General features: G+C 36.4%; 1 protein-coding gene across 5 annotated transcripts in view; it reads right to left on the bottom strand.

Annotated features, from left to right (window-relative positions):
• The window catches only part of EML4 (EMAP like 4), a 154,720-nt gene that overhangs the window by 117,520 nt on the left and 15,418 nt on the right, over positions 1–21,782 (bottom strand). The window lies entirely within an intron of this gene.

Genomic DNA, 21,782 nt, shown 5'->3' with positions numbered 1-21,782 from the left:
AATAATAAAATGTCCTTTAAGCCTCTACAGTTTCGGTTTTCAGTGACTTGTTGGGAAAAATTTTAAGGATTGCAAACTTGTATATGTTATTCACCAACTGACACAATACTTGACATAGGCAGTAAAACAAAGTTTATGACTATATGTGTAATAGGTGCTTGACAAATGCTGATGGAATGAATATAAAAATTCTACATACTCAGCTTATAAATTATGTGAGAGAACCATAAGTTGATGTATTTAAATAACAACACAGTCATCAATACCCTTAATTTTATACTTATTTTAAGAAAACACAAAAGTACCTTCTAAATAGCTATAAAATATGAAATTAAGACTCTAATTCTTATATCTACCCTAGAACTGAAAACTTAGAAGATATTAAATTGCTGCCCTTATTAATCTTTTACTTCTTTAATATGTATGCTTCTGGAGTTTTTTTCATGCTATTAAAATAATAATTATCCCTTTCTTCCAGTAAAGGCAGCAGAACAAGATTCAAACGGCTGCTGGCAGAGAGGAAAAAAAGGGAAACATTAGGCTACTTTAAGTTGAAGAATCCATTTGTAACTTGAAGGCTCATTTAATCACTATGTTAAAGTATAAATTAGAAATACTCAATCCCTGAAGATTAAAAAAATATCAGGCATGCTTAACTTTAAGGTAGTTCAATTTCTTTCCCTTTTGATTTTTCCAACAGAGGACTAGATAAATCAATGTATATTTATACTAAGAACTCTACACAATGAAAATGAACAAGGTACTGTGTTAGCTCAATTTTAAATATAAATTTAAAAAAAAAAGTGAACAAACTACAATACAAATATAATGTTGAGGGAAAGAAGCCGGACATAAAAAGCCATACTAAGTGATTTCAAAAATAGTCAAAATTAATCTATGATGTTAGAAGTCAAGACAGCAGTTATCCTTAGAAAGGAGAGGAAAAGGAGTGACTATGAATCACCAAAGGGTTTCTGGGATTCTGGTAATGTTTTGTGATTCATGTTCTGTGTTGTTATAATCTGTGTAGTTTTTCTGTATGTATACTATACTTCAATTAAAAGCTTACCTGGATTGAAAGAGTAGCACCGAAACATACACATTACCATGTGTAAAATGGACAGCTTGTGGGAAGCTGCATAACACAGGGAGTTCAACGCCAAGCTCTGTGACGACTTAGAGGGGTGGGACTGGGGTGTGGGGAGGATTCAAGGAAGAGGGGATATATGTATACTTATGGCTGATTCACACCTTATGGCAGACACTGACAAAACACTGTAAAGCAATTATCCTCCAATTAAAAATAAATTTTGAAAAATGAATCAATAAATGAAAAAAATAAGTGTACTTGATGGAGGGTGGGGAAAATTCTAAGATTTTAATTTTTTTACACCTGAAGCAGAGGTTTTCCAACACTTTATTCTTGATACTTTAAACTAGTTTGCTCATTTGTCTACAGAACCATGGCATAAAATGATACAATTATAGAAGGTGGCTTGGAGATCACATAAGCCAAATGAGAATGCAGAAACTGACTTCCAAGATTACATAATACAGGGCAGAACCAGGACTAGAACACAGGCCTCCACACTCCTATTCCAGTGCTTTACCACCACACAATACTGTCAAACCCTCTTTCTCTACTAGCTACTTTTACAATGTCTGCAGATGCATTTTCCTATTTCCAAGCCCTGATGAATGGTACATGCTGCCCTAGAAGAAACACTGGCAAAGTGATGTAGATACATAAATGCAAGAAAGGGATCATAATCTGCCTTACTACCTTACCAAATAATATACATAGAGTAAGTGTATCTGTAAATGTTATGTCAATGTCATGTCAACATATCTGTTAATCTGGATAGGAAAAAAAAAAGTTCTAAAGAGAAGAAAATCAAGACAGAACTTTAGCAGCAACTTGCTGGGAAAGGGAAGCTTCTAACAATGACACCCCCCCCCCCCCCCCCACCAATAGTCTCAAACATTTATAAAACATTCTGATTTCTTGTGATAAAACTTATGTAGCTAAGTGTTGATGTATGGCAGAAACCATTACAATATTGTAAAGTAAGTATCCTCTAATTAGAAATAATAGAAAATAAAACTTATGTAGAAAAACACATTTACTGCATTGTCAATTTTTTAATATATTTTTCTTCCTTTTCTTTAAAATATAGTTAAATAAAAAATTTCAATGGATACTGACAGGTAAACTTGGAAGCCTAACATTTTATTAAAGATGACTTTAAATACACATTAGTTCAAATTTCAAACACCATCAACTATAAGCGAAAAAAATACAATTAGAAAATTTTTATTAAGAAATTAAAACCAACAAAAACATTATAATCCTTAACAGATGATCCAAAGGCCCAAAGTAGTCAAGTACCACAATGGCTAAAGAATGCCGTTATACATGCTTACATACTATTTTTAAGTGGCTTATTGTGTGTCTGGGAAGAAAATATTACTGTTCGCTGCCAGCCTAAGCTTATATTACCCACCACACAAAAGATAAATCTTACTCTTGTCAGAACACTGACAACACACTATGCAGTAACAAGAGCAAAGTTATACAATTTAAATTCAATTATTTCAATGAGAAAGTAATATAACCTTCCTAGGAAGATAAATTTCAATGTCTTTAATAACATTTTATTTGCAGTAAAATATTGGAATTCTTTGTAACACTGGCAGCTAAAAAGTAGACTAGCATCTACAAACTACTATAAAAGTGGAATATAATCCACGAAACTTGAAGATGGAGAAATATTCGCAAACTTTAAATATCCAAGTCCTTTAATAATTAGGACAGATCCCCTTTCAGTTCAGTTCAGTCTCTCAGTCATGTCCGACTCTTTGCGACCCCATGGACTGCAGCACACCAGGCCTCCCTGTCCATCACCAACTCCCAGAGTTCACTCAAACTCATGTCCATTGAGTCGGTGATGCCATCCAACCACCTCATCCTCTGTCAACCCCTTCTTCGTCCCACCTTCAATCTTTCCCAACATCAGGGTCTTTTCACATGAGTCAGTTCTTCGCATCAGGTGACCAAAGTATGGGGGTTTCAGTTTCAGCATCAGTCCTTCCAATGAATATTCAGGACTGATTGCCTTTAGGATGGACTGGTTGGATTTCCTTGCAGTCCAAGGGACTCTCAAGAGTCTTCTCCAACACCACAGTTCCAAAGCATCAATTCTTTGGCCTTCAGCTTTCTTTAATTGTCCAACTCTCACATTCATACATGTATACTGGAAAAACCGTAGCCTTGACGAGACAGACCTTTGCTGGCAGAGTAATGTCTCTGCTTTTTAATATGCTGTCTAGGTTGGTCATAGCTTTTCTTCCACAGAGCAAGCATCTTTTAATTTCATGGCTGCAGTCACTATCTGCAGTGATTCTGGAGCCCCCCAAAATAAAGTCTGTCACTGTTTCCACTGTTTCCCCATTTATTTGCCATGAAGTGATGCAACCAGATTCCATGATCTTAGTTTTCTGAATGTTGAGTTTTAAGCTAACTTTTTCACTTTCCTCTTCCACTTTCATCAAGAGGCTCTTTAGTTTTTCTTCACTTTCTGCCATAAGGGTGGTATCATCTGCATATTTGAGGTTATTGATATTTCTCCCAGCAATCCTGATTCCAGCTTGTCCTTCATCCAGACCAGCATTTCTTAGACCCCCTTCAGGCATGGTCATACTTTAAAGCCATGATTTTAAACTTCATTACAAAAGATAGAGGGAATCCATTGGTTCAGATACTTTTAAACTACTCCAATATATATCCCAAGTATATATTTGCAGGAGACCTGGGTTTGATTCCTGGGTTGAGAAGATCCCCTGGAGGAGGGCATGGCAACCCACTCCAGTATTCTTGCCTGGAGAATTCCATGGACAGAGAAGCCTGGTGAGTACAGTCCATTGGGTCACAAAGGGTTGGGCATGACTGAGCAACTAACCCTTTCAGTTTTACATATATCCACCCAAGAGAATTTCCTCATTGTTCTACAGATAACAACATTCACTCAATTCACTTTCTGGTCTAAAACAACTTTGCCCATCTCCCATATTCTATTTACCTTCAGGACTCACTCACTCCTTTCTCATCCCCAAGAAGTTATTTCTTTCATTCTATTCAACACTGAATCTTTTCTTTCCTAAACTCTCATAAACCTCACCTCTATCATTTAGTACTTTCTACTGAAACTCCAGTACTTTGGCCACCTCATGCGAAGAGTTGACTCACTGGAAAAGACTCTGATGTTGGGAGGGATTGGGGCAGGAGGAGAAGGGGACGACAGAGGATGAGATGGCTGGATGGCATCACTGACTCGATGGACGTGAGTCTGAGTGAACAACGGGAGTTGGTGATGGACAGGGAGGCCTGTCCATGGGGTTGCAAAGAGTCGGACACAACTGAGCGACTGAACTGAACTGAACTGAGCAGTATGTGACTGATTTTTCTCAACTGTGCTTATAGACTGTTAACCAGATTCAACTGCAAGCCCCTTCACAATAGAAGACCGTCTTTCATATACCTCCCACAATACTCGTGACATTATAGGCATTTCAATAAATGTTGAGGAAAATACTAAAAAAAAAAAAAGTTGTAACTGCAAAGAAAGGCCTCTCCAATGAAGTATACGCTAGAGCATGAGAGACAGAAGTTTACACAAGCTTCTTCCAGATTTCTTCAAGAAAGTCTGTTTTTAATAACTATAACACATTCCTAATATTTAAACACAACTGATTTCTAAGATAAGCATAAGAATATTCTATAATTTTACAGATATAATTTTGAGTGATATAAAATTTTATTTTATTTTAGATGGGCTGTGAGGTTTGAGGGATCTTAGTTTTCCAACCAGAGATTCAACCCAGGCCCTTGGTGAAAGCAGAGTCCTAACCACTGGACCGTAAGAGAATTGCCTCAAATTTTATTTTTAAATAAACTCATCTAAAAACTAAGTCCTTTTATAGTAGTAGAAAGTAAGTTCTCAAAATAAAAAAAAGTTGAACAATCTAAGTATCAAATGAAGTAGTATTGGATTATAACCCAAAGTATAAAGTAAATATCCATGAGTCCAAACTGATAGGAATAACTGAATGACTTAACTAATGGGGGAGAAGAGAGAAATATCCCATGTAGAAGAATTCCAAATAAACTATTACATGAAAGTAGACGGCCTTCAAGGAGATAAGAGCATTAACTCCTTATTCCTTAAGTATGGGTTGTACCTTCGAAAGAGTAGTTATAGAAAAGTGGGGTAGTAACTTTACAGTGGAGAAGTCTGAAAAACATCTCAGCCAAGAGTCATAAATCATGTTGCTGCTATGCATCTTGATACGATGGGAATGATACTTTATCTCTTGAGTTTTTACAACTGATAGTTGTGTAATAGTTCTATTTTTCCCAACTATAATTCATTGATGAACCCATTCTCTTCCTCACTAATTTGAAATGTAACCTTTATCATATGTTTAATGCTTTATGAGTCTGCTTTTAAAATATTTTTCCTGTTTATGCAACTACCAACACCACATTTTTTGATTACTATGGCGGTGGCTCAGAGGTTCAAGTGTCTGCCTGCAATTCGGGAGACCTGGGTTCGATCCCTAGCCCTGGGTCGGGAAGTTCCCCTGGAGAAGGAAATGGCAACCCACTCCAGTATTCTTGCCTGAAGAATCCCATGGACAGAGGAGCCTGGTGGGTTACAGTCTACGGGGTCACAAAGAGTCGGGCACGACTGAGCAACCTTACTTACTATGCGTCTGGATAAATGTCCAGGTCTGTCTTGATCACTGTGCTATCCAAATTCACTAGTGACTATTACAACTCTGCGATGATTCAAATTTTATTATTTACCAAATTAACGTAAGTTGATATCCCTTAAGTTAATGCAGGTAATGCCCTCAACTATTTCTTACATTTATTAGCTCCACCGCAGGAGGTGGTCCTCTTAAGAAGAAAAAGAACCACTTTAACCAAGTGATCAAACAAAACATCAAAAATAACCGGACAAACAACTATCATGTGTCCCTTATATGATGCACTCTAAAGATACAACATCACTTATAGACTATTCATGTGCTAAAATTCATATCCTGTATCTAGTCATGATGAAACATAAGACAAACTCAAACTGGCAGGCATCCTACAAAATAAATGGCTGGTAATCTTCAAAATGTTAATGTCATTTAAAAAAAAGACTCAGGAATGGTTCAGTCCCAGATTAAAGCAAGCAAGAAGACTAAAGAAACAAAAAAACTAAATGCAATGCATGATCCTGGACTAGAACTGGGTGTGCTGGGTGGGGGGCGGGGCGGGTAATGCTACATGGAACCAATCAGTGAAATATAAATTATGTCTACAGATTTAAAACAAGTATTGTACGAATGTTTATTTCCTGATTTTGACCACTATACTATGGTTGTATAATGCCCTTATTCTTAGAAAATGTACACTGTGGTATTTAGGCACAAAGGGCAGTAATATTTACAACTTACTCTCAAATGGCTCAGTAGGAAAAAAAAGGTTTAGAGAAATAACAATAAAGCATATACAGCAAAATGTTAGTAACTGTGAATCTGAGTGAAGAACATGAAGTTCTTTGAATTATTCTTATAACTTTTCCTTATATTTGAAGCTACTTCAAAATAACAGTTGAAGAAAAAGGAGAAATAATGCACATTAGGGAAAAAAATCACACATAAACATGGAATTTATGAGATTTTTACTTTCTTCCTAAGTTCTACAATACTTCAAAACAAGTACAAGATATGTTCTCTGTTCTCAAGGAGTTTTCCATCTGGCTGGGCCGACAAAACAAATATGTAACATTTTTATAAGGAATATTACAAAGCAGTAACTGTCAAATGTGTGACAGAAGTAATGAGTGCTAGAAATTTAGAGGGAAAAAAAGATCATGATGAATAAAGTGGTTCAACTGAAAGAAGAGAGATTGGACTCAGGTCTTGAGCTCTAAGAAAGATCTGGCTAGGCAAAAAAAAGAAAATTCCACAGTGAGAGAGTATTTGTGGACAACTGAGTAACAAAGATTGACTACACAGTCTGTTAACACTGGGGAATGAAAATCAAGGCTGGAAAGAAAGGCTAGGGCCAAATTATGGAGCACTCTGAATCCTACCCCAAGAAAACTGGACACTGTCCTACAGGTAATAGCCAACCACTAAATGATTCTGACATAGCATTATTAATACAAGTAATTTCCCCCATTTCCGTCTAGAATCTGATTTACTCAACTTGACAATTCCTAAAAAGAATATTTCCTTTTGTACTAACATATGTTTTGATTCTTCCATTTGTGTACCTGCTGACAGAGAATTTAATATCACACTTATATTGACTGCTTATTGTGGATTAGGCAAGTCAAGGAAGGTGACTCAGCACGAATCATATAATCCCTATAAATGGCCGTTTAATTCCATCAATACCTAATCGTTATTGATCAAACTGAGATTAATTTAGTCTTTGTGTATTTCTTTTCCTTACCAAATATAAAAAAGTAAACAGTTGCTGATAAACCTCACTACCTGTAGGGACAGATTTTTATTAGTATCGATGTGTCAACACTAAAAGTTTTCATTAAGCATTTTAAATCAGAATCATATATCAGTGATCACATCTGGAAGTATTTTTGTTGCATACAAGCCAAACTTACAGTAAATCCATTCTAAAAGGTCAAGTTTATAAGTGACAAATTGTAATCTAAGACACCAGTTTTGTAAACTCTGCATGAATCATCTTTTTTGAGAACTCTTCATTATATTTCCAACACTCTTTTTTCTTAACAGAAGAATCAAATTACCTCAGCATCTAACATACAAAAAGGCCTCAAATAAGAAAATTTTGATAGTTATAAAACAAACTGGCAATTTAACAGAAATAACTAAGTTGCATATTTATGATTTCTAAAAGTATATGGTAGGGTAGTAAGAATTATAATATTAAAGAGTCTCATCATCTTAGCATTTCATGAATATCTGCCCAAAAGAATATTTACCTAGATTCATTTCTAAATTGTAACTGTACCTAAAAATACCAGTTTATTCTAAAGAAATGTTTATAATTCTCCATTTCTGTTATCCTTGGTGAGGGAAAGAACAATTACATCATTCTGCAGGGGTCAACAAACTACTACCCACAAGACAAATCTGATTCCACCACCCACTTTCATAGGGCCAGCTAACTAAGAATGATTTTTCACTTTTTGAACACCTGAAAACTGAATTCAAAAGAGAACAATATTAAAGGACCCACAAAATGATATGCAATTCAGTGACTGTAAGTAAAGTTTTATTACAGTCTCACCCATTCTTTTAAGTACTGTCTATGGCTGTTTTAAAAAACGGCAGAGTTGAGTAATTCTGCGAGACCATGTGTCCCACAAAGCCTAAAATATTTACCATATGACCACTTAAGGGAAAAGCCAACCCGTATCATATAGCAGAACAGACAAGAGTTTATGCTTTAGGCACTGAAATCAGATCAACCCAGCTTCAAAATCTGTCTATGCCACTAGTTATGAAGCCTGTCTCACTGTTTAATACTCTAAAACTCAGAATTCTAAATTTTTTTTAAGGACAGAAAATAGTACCTAATAGGACTGTTGACGGGATTAAAAAGATAAATAAATATAAAGTGTTTAGCACTATACCTAATACACAGTAAGCACTAAATAAAGTGGCTCAGGGTGAAGAATCCTCCTGCCAAGCAGGAGACTCAGGTTTGATCCCTAGGATGGTCGGGAAGATCCCCATAGGAGGAAATGGCAACCCACTCCAGTATTCTTGCCTGGAGAATCCCAGGGACAAAGGAGCCTGGTGGGCCACAGTCCACGGGGTCGCAAAGAATTGGACATGACTGAGCAACTGAGCACGCATGCAGTGTTACTATATTTTAATTATTAGTACCATCATCATACAGTTACAGGGAATCAAACTGTTGGCAGTCCAGGCCTTCTTCTTATGATATATATGCCACAAAAGTATAGTACCTCTCTCTTTTCTGATTTTTTTCCTCTTTACTTCCAGGCAACTAAAACCCACACCAAAACATGCAGAAAAGGCCTTTATAAAATACAGGGTGGTTATAAAATTTGGAAACACAGGTAAGTATACAGAAAAAGGGTTTGTAACATTAATCAGTGAAACCAGACTTTATAGCCACCCTGTACAATTGCTTCCATGGGCAATGGTACCATCCATTGTACTACAAATAAAATCTATGTAACAATCAAGTGAACTTTGTTATATTAACTTTAATTACAGCTATGTCAAGTCATTTAGTATGCTTAATAATGACAAACCAAATTTATTCAAATTCAGAAAAACTATACCGTACATAATACGGATTCAAAATATTTTTATCTCAGATTCTATGATAAACAAAAAAGGGTTACCACAGATGGAAAGATAAACTATGTCCATTAAACAATGAAAAAAAAAAAACACTGACATCCTTACATATTTATGGAAAGTGTTATATTTACAACTTGCATTTTAAGTTTTTAAAAGTTTAATAGTCTTAAGTTTAATTTCATAAACCAAATTTAAAATTGACATACACTGAGTCTAGCTGTGTGACCTTGAGTAACTTATTTAACCCAAGCCTTAGTTTCCTCATCTATAAAACAGAGATAATAATACTCTTTCACAAGGTTATTGTGAGGATTAAATGAGTCAATACATGTAAAGAACTTGGAACACAACCTGCTACAGAGTGGTGCTCAATAAAAGTTATTATAATTACATATTAATTTAATTAAGTAGCTAGATTTTGACAGGAATGCTTTCACAGTTTTAACTAGGAAGTTGGCATGCAGCCAAAAAAACATTCTGAACATCAGCACAGGTCACAAAACCTTCAGAAATTCAATTCTATTGATGGGAATTAGAATATAGGCGACTGAACTGAACTGACCCTTCACTTAAATTTTACTTATATGGATTTCAAACTTAAAATTAAGTCATAAAGCTAAAGTTTGTCATTTTCCAAACTTGGGAACTTTGCCAAGTACTGTACTCTGCCAGGTTGCTGCTGTAGTGAACAATTAGAGGGTGCAATTCACTTCACTTACCTTGGTCATCCCTAGGAGAATAGAGTAGGCAATCCATGGAGACTAGGGGAAGAAGTGGCAAAGACGTGGAATAAACCGTGCTGCTGCTGCTTGTGGGTGTGCCCTTCTTTCCCATGGCTTCCTCTATTCTCCCCTGGCAAAGCACTGTGCTTTGCTTCATGTACTATTTTTCCCACCAAAGATTCAATAAAAGGCATGCCAACATTATCAGACTAGTATCTGTAAAAACTCTAAAAAAGATTTAAAACATTCCTCTATGTATGAATTTAGAATTGTTACGATGTTTGGAGCCAAACTGCTAAACTTGAGAATTACTGTCTTTACAAAGAAGGCTTATGACTCTGAATTAGTGCCATAATTTCTGAAACTATCTTCTCAACTAAAGTGTGCTAAAGCAAAAAAGACAGCTTTTGATCCCAATGACCAAAATAAGAACTCAATACATATTTGTTAAATGAACTGATTAATTTGCTTGACGACCACAAATTAACACTTACCCACATAAGCATTTACAAAGAATTCACAAAAAATTGCTGTCTGTAGCTGTTTGTGTAGCAAAGGTCATAAGTAATTACCGCTGAAATTCTTCTTTACTCGTGTACACAGTACTGGTATTTCTATTCTAAATCTTCACAACTTTACTTACCCAACCACTGTTCATCTCATTAAGGAATGGTACCACACAAAATTGTTTTTTGAAACTGGCATAAATGATGTACCATGAATTACCATCTCATAACAAATGGCCTCCTCCGTCCATGCTACCATAATAATACAAACCATTTTTGTTTCCCTAAAATACTTACCATCTGACCAGTAAATGACAGACCTCTGATTTCTGTAAGGCTTGGCTCCTGCTCTTTCCTACCCATCCTCTCTCCTGATAGGTTGCCCTCCTTTCCAAAGCTTTTTACTACATTATTTGCAATGCTGCTTCTTATATGAATAAACTTTTCCTAGACCCTTAACAGAACCTCATTCCACCTATCTTTCTCTGTACCCCTCTCCAACAACAGACTGGGAGATACCAGCATTTTCTTATCATTTTCCTATTGTGGCACACAGATGACCATATGACTACTCCGAAAGTCTACTGTTACAACTTTTCTTCCTTAATTGTAATCAGGCACTACTTAATTTTCATCACTGTCATCAATCAACTTCCCCATTACTCCTCAACAGAGAAGTTTTAATGCCTGTCTTACTGCCTCACTTGCCTTTTTAGGCACCATCAACCAGGTAACTTCCAAATCCTTGTGAACATCCTAGCTGCTCTCCTCCTTAAGGAGTAAGGAGATATCCAACTACAATGATCTTTACATCAAACACTCAACTGAACAATCTACCTCTATGATCACTCTGGACCTTATAACCCAGAACAATTATTCATCTGAAACCTTAAAATTCATAGTTTTGACCTATAACTAACACCTTTTATCCTTTGGCTCTTTCACACTGTGCACTGCCACCCGCCCCCACCCCCTACCCCTGCTCCCAGCCAACCCACCCATCATCACACTTCAGCTTCAGGGAAACTTTTGGTGCTACGTTCCTCCATTTTCTCCCATCAGTCTTGTTTTGGCTTCACTTCTTTCTTTCCCTATCCAGTCCAGACATCGAAGATATATCCTTTCAACCACTCTTAGAATGGCTCTTCTTATGCCATTCTCCCTCTTTCTCAAATTTTGTCCTCCACATTTACCAGAGTACTGTGGGGGCAGGATGGGGGAAATGATGCACACCGCCGACGTGACCAGAAAGTCCAAGGCCATCAAACTCATCTGAGTCTACACTTCTGAAGGAAACGCCAATCGCGTTAGCCTCAGTACTTCAAATTCTCAGAAGTCAGTTTCAGCTTTCAACTCCCATTTCTACCTCATACTTACTGAGTATCCTCGCCTCTTCTTTTAAAGAGAAAATAGCAGACTTCAGGTAGAAATAACCCTCCCCAAATCAGTATCCTTACCTCCTTTTCTCTCAGCAATGAAACAGTCTGTCTCTGGTTAAAAACCAAATGTACTACAGAGCATTCCTAATATTAAATACTATCTGTAGAAAAGTTATGTCCATCATGCATGGCCCCCTCCCCTCACCTCTGATCTATCTACTGGTCATCTGCCCTCAGCATATAAATACATTCAAATCTTCATCAACTGAAATCTCTATGTTTCCAAAATTCTCAGTTAATTATAATACTCAACCTAATGAAGATACAGTATTTTATCCAAATGCAACCGAAAGTATGATATGAAGTATGATCAATATTTAAACAATCATCAAACTGTGTATATATACCTGTCTGTCATGAAAAAGGAATAACTGATCCTATAACATCTGGTTAATGAAATACTAGGCTCTACAGAGAATTCAATTACTGAAAAATAATTAACTTTAATAACACTTGGTACAATCAAGTTTAGAGAAAAAAAATCTCCATTGACCTGATGCTCCACTTCCGTCCAGGCTTCCTGTAGTAAATATGCAATGTTGCAATAAAGCTCCTTGAAAAATGAGTCATCTTGAACCAAACATAATCAACAAGATAATGATTAACCAAAGGTTGGCACAAATCCTACCACAGTAATATAACTGAAATTCAGCCTCTTAAAAGATGACTTGTGTTTAATGCGGATTTCTCAGAAATGTAAGCCAATGAATGGGTCTATGTAATATATCTATATATTGACACAAGTATATGAAGAACTGCATTTTAAATTTTCCTGTCCTAAATTTTTTATAATTATCATTTACCCACAAAACCTAACAACAAATAGACTTTATAGTGTCATGTCTCCATTTTCCACTCTATACAAAATTCTGGAAAATTATTTCCTAATGTTTAGAAGAATTAATGTACTTCTGATTATTTTAGTAAGGCACAAAAACTGAGTATGCCACAATAAGCACTGTATTACTATGCATACTGTATCCTTAAAAAATGTAATAATGTACTGTCTTTCACACTAAATTAAATTAGTGAATTATCATAGAGGGGATATGCTCTAATGTTTTATCTGGTAGCACAATGGAGTTAGGCTATATAGGTCTACCAATTGGCTAAAAGCAGATTAGAAATATATCTATGGCCACAAAACTAGACCAAGTTAACTGATCCTGAAAGAATGAACCTGTAATACTGAACTTAGAAGCACAGTTTCTATAACCAATGAGCTATCTATCTAACTATGTAACTACTTGAAGAATTATTTTAATAAGGTAATATTCAAACCTAATAGGAAAGTAAAGCAAGGTCTTTAACAAAAAGTGCTGTTTATTACGGAGCATAAGGAAAAAATGATCTTTATTCCTTATCTCATACCACATACAGAAATCAATCTGAAGTATAATTAATCATTGACCTAAAGTAAAAGCATGAGTCACAGAGAACAAATGACAAATTAGATTTCACCTAAAGTTTTAAAATTCCTATCCATCAAAGGACACCGTTAAGGAAATAACTTCACAGTTGTGAAGAGAAATATTAACAGCACATACAGTTGACAAAGGATTTGTATTCAGAGTACATAACTACAACAAATCCAGAATAAAAATTTAAACAATTGAATAGAAAACATGTGAAGTGAAAAGTAAATGAAATACGAATATATTTTATCTAATCTCATTTTAAAAGATGATTTTCTTAACCACATACTGTAGCTTATTCTAATTAACACTTAACATTAGAAGTGAAGAGTTTACAGTAACCATCTCTTTGTATACATTTTTATTTACAGGCTATAAAAATAATATATTGCAAATATGAATTAAAATAAGCAAAACATGAATGGCCCTAAAAATGCTAAAAGGGAAATCTTAAAACCAGCTGACAATAAAGTAAGATCAACACATTTAAAAATAAGAATGCATATTACTCTCAATAAATAACAAATGAAAAGCTATGTAAGAATGGCCCTTTATGTATGTCCTAATCCCCGGAACCCGTGAACGTCACTTTATATGGCAAGAAAAAAAAAGAAAACCCAAAACTTTATAGTGTGATTAAGTTAAAAGAATTTGAGATGGGGATATTAAGAAATCTGAGATGACAAATGGCCCAAACTTAAAAGAATTGAAGTCATTTTAGTCCTCGTTACAGCATTAGATTGGGTTTGGCCCTAAGAAATAAAATTTCCACAGTAATTTCTATCCTGAGAAAATTTTCTACCATCATTCTAAACAATTACACAACAGACAAAATTCTAAATGCTTTTCTTCTAATTCTTCATCCCCAAACGACCTTTTATTAATTTCTTCTTCAGCAGGATGAACTGTCTGCACGTTATGTAGTACTGCACTATGAAGCATGCTGTGATGCAGCTGAAGACCAATGCTTGGCTGATGGATCCAATCAACTGAAACGTCTATTTCATGGCCTCTCCACCATACTCTCTATCATCTCAGAACCTGCAAAACAATCTTACTACTGTTGGGTTTCACCTATCATTTCTCTCATTAGCAAAAACCTGGACACCCTGTACAGGTGAACCAAGAATCTCACATTCTCTAGATAAGGTATGGAGAAAACTGAAAATGACAGTGGAATCAACTACCCTAAAAACCCTGAGACAGCAGCAACTGCTTCAGGGGCTTTTGAATTCTGCTGCTGCTGCTAAGTCGCTTCAGTCATGTCCAACTCTGTGCGACCCCAGAGACGGCAGCCCACCAGGCTCCCCCGTCCCTGGGATTCTCCAGGCAACACTGGAGTGGGTTGCCATTTCCTTCTCCAATGCATGAAAGTGAAAAGTCAAAGTGAAGTCGCTCAGTCGTGCCCAACTCTTAGCGACCCCATGGACTGCAGCCCTAGTGGAAGCCAATTATTCTAGCAAAATATACTCATATCTTAGTGTCTGGGTTTCCAAATGAGCCTCACTTATTTCTCATCCAACCTTTTATGTTGTTATAGAAGAGACAAGAGACTGGACCAAGATTTTGCTCTAAAAGCATATTAGTATTTAAGGGATTGGAGTGGTCAGGAAACAACAGAAAAAATACAGACTTTCTAAAAGGAGACAGTAATTTTCACTGAGGCGTAAGACCTAGACTCTTGAGAAAGAGACTTTCAAAACTAGAGATTTTTAAAATTAAATTTGAGATGGTGTTAAAATAATTAAGTAGCAATGAAAACTAGAGTGAAGGAAAGAGAACTCAGTGTGATACAAACAAGTAAAAGAAAAGAACACAAAATTAAATCAGTGAATTAACCAAGGATTATAAATAGACATGATTTGGTAGGGCTATCCAATTCATAATTCCCCCAAGTGGCTGTGCGCTACCCTTTAGACCTTCATTTGAGAGACTACTCAATCTTTTCTCCTATTATTCTAGACTTTGGTTCCAAAAGAGAATTGTATCTTCCTAAATGATGAATTTGCCCTTCGTAAACATAATGATTAGCAGTGGGATAAAAATTTGATGTAAGCAAGACCAAAGTCCTGTCTTTGGATTTTTCAAATTAGAATTAAGGGAAGGAAACCTTGAGGACACATTTGCAGAGCTACTGGGATAAGCCCTGCTGCTGAAGAAAACTTATTTCAAAGAACAAAACTAGTTATGTACGGAGAAGTGGAGGTAAGAGACTAATAATTCCAATGATAATGCACAATCCTTACCCTCAACTATGTATATAACATGTATTTTAAGTGAAGTGAAGTGAAAAGTTGCTCAATCATGTCCAACTCTTTGAGACCCCATGGCCCCTCTGTCCAGTGGAATTCTCTAAGCCAGAATACTGGAGTGGGTAGCCATTTCCTTCTCCAGGGGATCTTCACAACCGAGGCATCAAACTCACGTCTCCTGCACTGCAGGTGGATTCTTTACCATCTGAGCCACCTTCAGTTCAGTTTAGTCGTTCAGTCGTGTCCGACTCTTTGCGACCCCATGAATCGCAGGACGCCAGGCCTCCCTGTCCATCACCAACTCCCAAAGTTCACTCAAACTCACGTCCATCGAGTCGGTGATGCCATCCAGCCGTCTCATCCTCTGTCATCCCCTTCTCCTCCTGCCCCCAATCCCTCCCAGCATCAGAGTCTTTTCCAATGAGTCAACGCTTTGCATGAGGTGGCCAAAGTACTGGAGTTTCAGCTTTAGCATCATTCCTTCCAAGGAACACCCAGGGTTGATCTCCTTTAGAATGGACTGGTTGGATCTCCTTGCAGTCCAAAGGACTCTCAAGAGTCTTCTCCAACACCACAGTTCAAAAGCATCAATTCTTCGGCACTCAGCCTTCTTCACAGTCCAACTCTCACATCCATACGTGACCACTGGAAAAACCATAGCCTTGACTAGATGGACCTTTGTTGGCAAAGTAATGTCTCTGCTTTTCAATATGCTTATCTAAGCTGGTCATAACTTTTCTTCCAAGGAGTAAGCATCTTTTAATTTCATGGCTGCAGTCACCACCTGCAGTGATTCTGAGCCACCTTAAGCTCAGTAAATATTTCCCATTGTTATTTTAAGAATTAAAAGAAATAACATAAAGGTACTTCGTAAACTCTAAGTTTATCAGAGCTTATTCAGATTATTTAGCAGTTGTGATCACTTTGGTTTTCAACTAGAACTGTACACATTTATACATATATTAAATACAAAAAGCAGGTAACAAAATTCAATGTAAGCTATTACTATAACCACAAAGCAAATGCATACGACAAATCTGGTCTGCCAGTGATTTTTGTAGGGCCTGTGAGCTAAGAACAATTTTCACATTTTTAAATGTTTGGGGGGAAATATCAATACCAGAATATTTTGCAATATGAGAAAATTAACTGAAGTTCATGTTTCAGTGGCTGTAATAAAGCTTTATTGGAATACAAGCACACCCAACTATACTATCTATGGGTGCCTTCATGCCACAACAGAATTGAGTAGTTGCCTTTATAGAAAGTTTGCCAATTTCTATACAAAACAGTAAACACATACACCAAAACACTTTAAATGACTGTTAGGAAGGTAAGATCATAAGGAATTTCATCTTGTTTCTATCTTCTCAGTCTGAGATGTGATATTGCTTTCAAAAAAAACAAAATTTTAGGAACAGAACTACCATATAACCCAACAAAATGACCAATACAAAAAGATACATGCACCCTAATGTTCACTGCAGCACTACTACAAAAGCCAGGACAAGGAAGCAAACTAAATATGCCCATCAACCGAGGAATGGATAAAGAAGGTGTGGTACATAAATACAATGAAATATTGCTCAGCCATAGAAAGGAAAAAAACAGTGCCATTTGCAGAGATGTGGACAGATCTAGAGATTGTCATACAGAGTGAAGTAAGAAAGAAAGAAAGAAAAACAAGTATATAATATTGCTTATATGTGGCATCTAGGAAAATGGTATAGATAATGGAAAATCAGAAAAAGAGATAAAGATGTAGAGAACAAACTAATGGATAAGGGGGAAGAGGGAGAATGGGATGAACTGAGAGATTGGGACTAACATATATACACTACTATGTATAAAATAGATTAATGAGAGCCTGTTGTATAGGACAGGGAACTCTATTCAATGTTCTCTGGGGACCTAAATGGGAAGGAAATCTAAAAAAGAGGGGGTATAAATGATTCACTTTGCTGTACAGAAGAAACCAACAACACTGTAAAGCAACTATATGCCAATAAAAATTAACTTAAAAAAAGAACTTTAGCAGCTTCCCTGATTTCCTTTCCTCCATTGTGTAGCTCTTCTAATTCATCTAGGTATTCTCCACACCAAGTGCATAGCACCATCAAGTTGATGACGGGAAAAAACCTCTAAGTGGATAAGCATGGGATCATGATTTATTCCTCTTCTTTATCCCTTACACCCATCCATCGGCACATTGACAGCCTCTCCAAAATACATTCCCAAAGCTACCACTTCTTCCACCTCTACCACACAAAGCCCCAGGTGTCATCATCTTTTACCAGTATTCCTGCAAGAATCTCTTAAGTATGATCTGAGGGTGTGGGGATTTGGGGACGAAAGACTTAATGTGATGGCAACATAAGAGAATACTATAGATAATTTCAGACTTCAAACAGTCTAAAGTTTAAGTTTTATTGTTCTTATTCTCACTATGGCAAGAATATCCTCATTTCTTAAAACAGTTCATTTAGAAGGAATCTTTCAGCTTTCATTTAACAAATCTTGCTGCTTCTTTCCTGCACTTCTAAATTTAAAATGAAACCGTAAATACCTATTCTGGTTGTAAAACACATCACTGGGTGGGGGGTGGGGGTGGGGGAATGAAGTGCAATTTTGACTTCTTAATGTGTCTTGTGATGTTGGTGACCAAAAAAACAGATTAACTGTTCTCCTATAGCTCTATACTTTAAATAAAATCTAGTGATTCAATTTTTCATAAAATACTCATTCTCCGATATTCAAAATAAAAAGAAGTAGCAAATGAAAGCCGTGTGCTATAGGGGAAAGCACACTGGATTTTTTGAAGGCATAACATTTGGGCTTTAGTTCTTCCTTTATCACACTCAAACTATCCCTCTTAAATATTACAGCTTGATCTTAAACTATCCCTCTTAAATAGTACAGCTTCCTCATTTATAAAATATGAATATCAATGCCTGCTCTAATTCTTAAAATCATTAGTGAATCAAGAGATTGTGTTCTTAAAAGTAATTTTAAAAAGTAAACTCTGAAATATAAATATAAAATGTTAACAATCATTGAATTATGTAATTTTATGTCAGTCTACAAAGTTTTAAAGTTAAATTTATTTCCTCTAAATTATTTTTCAAATATAAAAAATTTAATTGAAGCCTTTACAGCTATAGTAATCAGACAGTGTGGTATTTACTTAATGATAAACATAGCCATCTATGGAACAGAATAGAGAGTCCAAAAATAGACTGACACATATGCAGTCTATTGATTTTCAGCAAAGGTGCCAAGGCAATTCAAAGGAAAAGGCCTAATCTTTTCAACAAATGTTGCTGGAACAAAGGGGTATCAGTGTGCAAATAAATGAACCTTGATTCGTACCTCATACCATATGTAAAAACTAATTCTAAAAGGATCACAAACCTAAAATAAAAGTAAAAACTATAAACTTATTCAAGAAAATAGGAGAGAAATTGTGACATAACATGCAATATATATAACTGATTTTTGCCCCCAGTTCCTGGCATAGAATTTCTAAAATCCTTGGAATTTTCTGAGTAATAGAGATGTGAAGAGCCCCTTTCAACCATATCTGAGTTTATGTTAAAGAGGTAACTTTTGGAAGATGGAGGCTGGTTGCCAGAGGAATCAACTTCTTGATTAAACAGTTTGAACTTTCAGCTCCACCCCCTGACCTCCGGGGAGGTAAGAAGGACTGAAAATTTGAGCTCAGCCACACTGGTCAATGATTTAATCAATCACGCCTATATACCGGAGCCTTCATTAAAACCCTAAATGATGGGGTTCAGAGAGCTTCCAGGTACATGAACACTTCAAGGTGGTTGCTGGGAGAGTGACATGCCCAGAGAGGGCATTGAAGCTCCACACTCCTTCCTAAGAACCTTGTCCAATGCATCTCTTCCATCTGGGTACTTCTGCATTGTATCCTTTATAATAAACCAGTAACAGGAAGTAAAGTGCTTTCCTGAGTTCTATAAGGCATTCTAACATATTATCAGATCCAAGAAGGGGCATAGGAATCTCCCATTTATAAGTGGTCAGTCAGAAGTATCTGAGGTCTGAACCTGTAGTTGATATCTGGAGAAGGAAGGCAGTCATGGGGGACTGAAACCTTAATCTATAGGATCTGCACTAATTTCAGGAAGTTAGTGGTGTGGAAAACCCACACATTTGGTGTGTTGTGAGCAGAACAAAGTTTTCTTTTAGAACCTGTGATCTTGGGTTAGGTAAAGATTTCTTAATGGGACACAAAATGTACTATAAAAGACAAACTTTATCCTAGTAAATTGATAAACTGGATTTCATCAAAATAAACTTCCACTCTTCAAAAGGCACTGTTAAGAAAATGAAAAGTTAAGTCACAAAGTGGAAGAAAACATTTGCAAAACACATAACTGATAAAGGACTTGCATCCATAGTATACAGAGAACTCTCAAAATCTAATCATAAGACAATCAACCCATTTTTTAAAAAAATGAGCACCAGACAGGCAAATTTATAGTCAGAAGGCAGATTAGTGGCTGCAGGGCTGTGAGGAGCCAAAGTTCCAATGTTCACAGCAGCTGTCTGTATTCATAATAGCCAAAAACTGGTAACAACTGAAATGTCCATCATCTGGTGAATGGATAAACTAACTGTGGTATATTCATACAATGAAATGCTATTCAGCAATAAAAAGGAATAAATTACTGAAACATGCAACACAAATGAATCTCAAAAGTACACTAAGTGAAAAGCACAAAAGACCACAGATTTTAAGATTCCAGTTATATGACATTTTAGGAAAGGCAGAATATAGGGAAAGAAAGCAAATCAGTGGTTGCCAGAAACAGGGTGGAAGGAAAGGACTGACTGCAAGGTGGTATAGGAACTTTGGGGGGAACTTTTTGGTGTAATCGAGATGGTTTATACCTTGATCGTGGTAGTGCATACTATATGAATTTTGGAAGACCCACTATACACTTGAAATTGGCATAATTTATCACAGGTAAAGCACAGCTCCCAGGTGGCGCTAGTGCTAAAGAACCTGCCTGCCAATGCAGGAGACGTAAGAGACTAGGTTTGATCCCAAGGTCAGGAAGATCCCCTGGAGGAGGGCATGGAAACCCTCTCCATTATTCCTGCCTGGGGAATCCCATGGACAGAGGAGCCTAGGAAGCCACAGTCCATAGGGCTGCAAAGATTCAGACATGACTGAAACAATTTAGCGCGCACACAGCTGAATAAAGCTGATTTTAAAAATTTGAATTCTCAAAACTACTCTGTAGTTCTACTCTTTTTCACTAAAATCAAGATATGATAATGAGGTGTTTGGTGATTTTTTAAAACAAATGAGTTAGAATTTGCTATCAAGAATGCATTGTATTTGATAGCAAAAATACCAAATTCCTAAAGGAACAGAATACACTCAGTTTTAAAGAAGTCCAATGAAGTTTGGCAAAAAAGAAGATTGACTTATCCAGGGTTACACAAAATACCAATGCTGAGAAGCAGGAACAAGTTAATAAGTAGGAAAAGAAAACAATTCATAAAACCTTACTCTAAAGACACTTTCTCATGCAACTCTTAGGAATGTGTCATTATCTGTTGCTTTTCAAATTCCCTAATTTTCCCAAGGGTATATGCCAACCCCATCAACATATTATATATGTAATATATAATAAATTATGGCATAAGAAACAAGGTAGCAAGAAATGAGGCGAGAAAAGGGATAGTGAGAGAATGAATCCACCTAAGATTCCCCCAAAAAGAGCTAAGAATGGCAAAGTAAGCTGGAGCCAGGTGGCCCAAGCCAAGAGTTCATCTCACAGAAGCTGAAAATGATAAAAAGCTTTCAGGCCAGAAAGTGACAAAAAACATTCTGGTGGCCACATGCAAGTTAAATGAGAGCAGGAAAGATCAAATGTGAAGTCACTAATTTCCAGACATGAAAACAACTGCCTATAGTGGGTCAGAACACTTAAAACTATACCAGTGGTTTTCAAACTACTGGAACAACTTCTTTGTTGTTGCTGTGACATAGTCACACCCCCGTGAGTTCCATCCAAAACACATCTAA

Source organism: Bos indicus, chromosome 11 (genome assembly GCF_029378745.1).
Source record: "Bos indicus isolate NIAB-ARS_2022 breed Sahiwal x Tharparkar chromosome 11, NIAB-ARS_B.indTharparkar_mat_pri_1.0, whole genome shotgun sequence".
NCBI lineage: Eukaryota > Metazoa > Chordata > Mammalia > Artiodactyla > Bovidae > Bos > Bos indicus.
Note: the sequence above shows the minus strand (reverse complement) of the source record. Positions and strands in the feature narration are given on the sequence as shown.